Source organism: Protopterus annectens, chromosome 1.part1 (assembly GCF_019279795.1).
Source record: "Protopterus annectens isolate FY-2018-M chromosome 1.part1, PAN1.0, whole genome shotgun sequence".
NCBI lineage: Eukaryota > Metazoa > Chordata > Ceratodontiformes > Protopteridae > Protopterus > Protopterus annectens.
In genome coordinates, this window is record NC_056726.1 from 809,555,270 (window position 1) to 809,561,269 (window position 6,000).

Here is a 6,000-nt window from a genome sequence, read left to right on the forward strand (position 1 = left end):
GTTCTCCTTATTGAAACAGACAACACCACAGTAATGTGGTACATCAACAAACAGGGAGGGACCCAATCTTACCCTCTGTGCAGGCTAGCCATGTACCTCTGACTGACAGCCTCCTCCATGGGATTACACTTAATAACCCAATACCTACCAGGGATCAACAACACCCTGACAGACCACTTAAGCAGAAACTTATGGACCCGCATGAATGGCAGCTCCGCAGAAAAATCTTTTTGCAAGTCACTCAGGAGTGGGGAACTCCAGAGGTGGATCTCTTTGCTTCTCGCCTCAACCACCAGATAAAGAAATTCTGTACCAGGGAGTATCGCCACGTGGCGTGGAAGGTGGATGCCTTGAACTTCCCCTGGAACTCCCTCTTTGTGTACGCATTCCCTCCTCTGCCTCTTATTCCCAAGGTACTGATCAAAATAAGGGAGGAGAGACCAACGGCCATCCTCATTGCTCCAGATTGGCCCAGACAGCATTGGTATAACTTACTGCGGAGCCTGACATCACAGCCTCCCAGGCAGCTTCCCCTGATCTCAGACCTCTTGACTCAGGTGGGGGGGGGGTGCTGCACCCAGACTTGCAGACTCTCAAACTGTCAGCATGGCTAATACTCTAAAAGAAAACAAGGGACCCCTGTTAAGCAAATAGGTCCTAGACATTATCACAGAGGCCAGAAGGTCCAGTACCAGAAAATCTTATGCAGGGAAATGGAAAATATTCTGCTCCTGGAGCCAGTCCAGAGGGGGCAGTTCCTCTCAACCTTCCATCCCTCTTATCCTGGCCTATTTAACAGAGTTGCTCAATAGTGGCCTCTCCTTCTCTTCTATTAAAATCCACACCTCAGCCATTTCAGCTCTTTTCAGTACAGACCAGCCCCTGTTCTCACATCCTTTGATTAAACAATTCCTCAGAGGGGCTTTTAATATCAGACCTTCCAGAAGTCCACCCACACCAGCCTGGGACCTGAGTTTTGTTTTGGAAAAACTAACCTTACCACCCTTCAAATCTGCTGCTTCAGCAGAACTGAATTACCTCTCCTGGAAGACTGCTTTCCTACTGGCTAACACCTCAGCCGGAAGGGTTTCAGAACCTGATGGCCTTTGAACCCCTCATCATTTTCCATGTAGACAGGGTCTCCGTGAGGACGAGCCCCTCCTTTATGCCCAAGATGGTATCTAATGTGACTCTCAACCAGGCCATACATCTACCCACCTTCTTCCCTAACCCTCAAAACAAAGGGGAAAGAATTCTGCACTCACTAGACATGCACAGACAGCTCAGATACTACCGGACGATACTAAACCCTTCAGGAAAACAGACCAGCTTCTTGTCGGCTTTGCCCCAGGGGCAGAGGGGAAGCCAATTTCCAAGCAAACCATTTCCAAATGGATATCACACTGTATCCATTTCTGCTACAGATTGCATGGGAAACCACCCCCTAAGTCTCTTCGTACCCATTCCACTAGGACAGCCTCCACTTCCACAGCATTCCTCAGAGGAGTTCCACCAGGGACATCTTGGAAGCTGCCACCTGGACCTCTGTCCATACCTTTACAAAGCATTACTACCTACCTCTTTTCTCTAAGGCTAGGGCAGGGTTTGCCTCTGCACTTCTGCAGAGCATGCTTAGCCATGCCTAGGTCTCTAACTAAACCTTCCGCCAGTCTCCTCAACTTTGGGAATCCTTCCACAGGTGATGACTGCAACAGTGAAACACGAAGAACATAGTACAGTTGTGTACATTTACCAAAAATGTAGATATTTGAGTGTATTTATTGTTACACTCGTGGTTTCCCTCCCTCCTTCCCCCTTATATTTTCTTTCCTTAGGGAGACATAAGATTTTTATGGTGGCTTTTAGCCACCAGGTTCACTTTACCATATTTCCTTGGGCTTCTGTCTGGTTAGGGCAAGAAAAACTGATGTAATGGCGTCGGCTGCCTTGCTTTATAGCACTGATGATTTGACATCAGTCAACAAGCTACAGCAGCTGACGCAGAAAAACATTGACTCTGGTATTCAGGCCGAGGGCTACCACAGCAGGGATAACCCACAGGTGATAACTGCAACAGTGAATACACTCAAACATCTACATTTGTGGTAAGTGTACACAACTGTACTTTACATAGTCACTGTGGACACATGGATTGTCTGTTACTGTCAGGTACTCCTGCCTGACCATGAAGTAGTGGGCTGTCCCCAACAGCCTTCAGGTAAGGCTCCCATTCATTCACCCAGACTTGTAGATAGTGATGATAGATGCTTCACTAATGGGTGGGGGGGGGGGTACTACACTTCAGCCATCTTTCAACTAGAGTAGAAAGCATGACTTAAGGAGGTTCAGTCATGGTTACTAACAGAGAAGTTGAAGGTTTTTTTCCTGAAAGCCCTCCTTGATATGGGTAGAAGGCACCTTTCCTTTCCTAAGAAAGAATTCGCCAGTTAAAACTCCGTTTCCAGATCTGACCAAGGATTAATTAGAATATGACAACAAGGGAAATGCTCGGGTCCATGAGTCATGTGTCAGCATTGGATCTATCTTGATAATACCCTTTGCCAGGCTGTATGTGTAAAGAGACATTTCTGAAAACCGAATTGCCACCACACATGGATGGAACTAAGGCCAGACAGACTAGTGAGCTTGCCACAGGGGGACCATATCTTGACAACACGTGTCTGATCTTGCGAGAGTAATGCACCTAGCATAACCGTCGATGTAGGGGATGTAGAGCTGCACCACACAGAACAAGCACGTCACTGTGATAGAAGTGGAGTTCCTGTTGGAAGTAAAAGCTTTTAAATTGACAGCAGAGATTTTGAAAGTCTTCACAGTCAATGTAGTGATTTGATACTTTAAAAAATGGACACACACACACACTTATCAGTTATGTAGACTGACCTCCCTATTGATAGCATGGAAATTGGCAGTCTACCTAGGTCTGCAGTGAAACCTGTTGTGTTCTTTCAGCCAAGAATGAATTTGCATTCAAACTGAGTGTGGATCAGCATCAAAAGATCTGCAGTAGACAAGTCTTATGTCTGAAGAAGGTCATCATTTGCAAACATTTTGCTCCAGGTTCCCATCCAGAAGGGCCTAGGTGATGGACACCTGCATCATCCCATGGCATGGGATTTTATTATTACCAAGTGTGATCCAAAAACTCAAATGAGGTAGGGCCAGTAATTTGCTGGTGGCTTCACTTTGGCCCAGATAGCCATGGATGCACAAAGGTTAATTTAGTACAAGCTTGCTACACACTTAGCTGCAGAGCTACTGATTGTGACAATTTTTCCTCCAGATGTGACTAAAATACCAGCCCTACAAGACCTTGAATAAGTACATTTTGCATTTCTATGGGATTTACTTTACTAGCTGTACACATTTTTGGTGATTATTAGTAATCTAGCTGAGATAAGCTAAAAACTGAAAACAGAGAAAGAACCTAGCCATTTCTAGGCCTCTTAATTGCTGTAGAACCTTGAAGACTGTCAAATTTGCTATTGGTTATTGTTCTCATTTGAATGTTTTCAACTTTTTTGTGTTGCTATAAATTACCTGAGTTTGCATGACCACATTTAACCATGTACTGCGTAGACACAGGTATCTTGAGCCATATTTTTCCTTCTACCACCTAACCTCCCTAAATCACTATTGATTAGTGTGACTAGCAATCTCTGTAATTTGGACAGCTGTCTTCAGGTGCACAACAACCTGCACTGCTCACTACATAGTAGCCTATAGCTGCTCTACTGTAGCATACTTAGCTTGTAGTTAGCAATTGCTGTGTATAGTGCTTTATTCTGTAGTTACTTTACTGTGGAGGAAATTACTAGATGTGTTAAGTCCAATATTTATTTTATCTCACTTAACTGAATATAATACTTTGTGTATTCAAACTAATTCTCCAAACCCCTAGACTACACAGGAAGTCCAACCTGCTTGTCTTCCTTTTGCCAGCCTCATAGCACTTAGTATCCTTACGCAATGTAGCAGTTGTATGATGCTCACAGATGGTGAATTTTTACTTGGTATAAGACATTCTGTTTGTGACAGATGCAGTTATTTAACTTAGAGGCCTCAGTATGACAAAAGGACACAGACTGTGAGCAGCATACACTTCATAACTCTCTGCCCCATCCTACACTAAAATGTCTTACTCAGAGATGATGGAAAAGTCTTTGCCAAAGTTTCCTAGCTCCACAAAGACCGAGTCTCAACAAAAAATCTAACAGCAATTCACATTCTGGCACACATCATTCTCCAAGAATGATGCCCAGGTACAAATAAAAGGTAATTGACTGCAATAATTTCTAAATAGTTGATGTTCGAGGGGACAAAGTATGTGCCAGCTTGGGATGAGGTTCTTGACAGTCCTACTTGCTTTCCACTTCTCTTTCCAAGGTTTCTGCATACTGGCTGCAGTCCTTGCTGCCCCCGTACTGGCTTTTTCAGTCAGAGTCCAGCTAATGGACAAAGCAGTTTGACTAACATATCAAGTCCAAAACAGGATCACATTAAAGTAGCTCTACCTGCTGCCAGACATTTTAACAAAATGCAAGACCTTGGGGCCCTTCTGCATTTGGAGTACATCCATGTCTGTGTAATCACCTAAGCCTGGATTAAATTCTGAGAAAGCACTCCAAGCATACCTGGGCTTTGCACCTACCTTACTTTTAGGCCTGATGCTAACCATGGTGGTATCTGCATATTTTGTTACAGGCTATATCACCAGATACCCATAGAGGGAGTTTGTTGAGCTGTAAATTGCACTAAACAAAACCAGCTATCTGTTTGCAGCCTGTTGTTACAGGACACCCCCTGTGTCTCCTGAAAGTCACATAAAGTTCCTAGTTGTAATTGATAAACTCTCTATTAAAAGAAATGTAATTATATTGTGAGGTTTTAACTATCTGTCAGTAAACTGGGGCACCTATACCTCAAATTTCGAATCCACCCAAAAATTCTTAGATTTCATAAACAAAAACTCCCTGGAGAAGATTGTTAGCAAACCTGCTAAACTAATGCCTTTTGGCTTTTCCCGGTTAGGGGTCGTCACAGCAGAACTCCGGTCCGCTAATGATTGGCAGTGGATTTTTTATGGTGCCAAGTTGCCAGCCCAACACCCAACCTTCAAAGAAGGCACACCCATTCACGCACGCACCTACCTGTATGTCTTTAAATGTCACTTGACCGCGGGGAGGACATGCAGACTCCACACAGAAGGTGCTCCAGCCGAGAATCAAACAGGAGAAGCTCTTGCCTGTGAAGCAACAATGCTAACCGCTGCACCACCGCGGCTTTTACCAATCCTGTTAAAGGACAAAATATTTTTATCTGATGCTTACAGATACATTTTTTTAATTTACTATTGCCATGATTTCTCCTTCCCTGGTTAAGTCTGATTGTAAACTAATGACCTTCACTATTAAAACCTCTAAATCTGAAGATAGTAGTATCACAAAAAAATCTACTGTATGGAAAATATTCTTGACCTGGTCCTTAATAAATATACTATAAAAGCATGCAAGGCCACCAACAAACAACCAATAAAATAAACAGGTGGCCAGGTGTAAGGTACACTAAAACGAACACAAGGAGGGGATGGCAAAATGATGAATTCAAACAGTTTATTGAAAGATTAAGCACTTTCATCCTGCTACTCTCAGGACTTCATCAGAATAAAATCTAATACTCAACCCTCTGCTTAAATAGTATCCTAGTTCATTAAATTAACAAAAAAATTTAATGTGCACATATTTATTGCTTCTTAAAAGAGACAGTGTATGTAATCAGCATTGTAAGGCATGTCTGTATGCTGTGCCCTAATGGAGAGGATATATGTCACAGTACAATAAAAAAATATATAAATTGCTTCCAAAATCAGTCTTAAGTAATGGTTTGAAAAACAGTTCCATAAAACATTTAGTTTGAAGCACCATATTAAAAAGTTTTGAAAAAATGAATTAAACTTGAATTATAATAAATATAAAAATA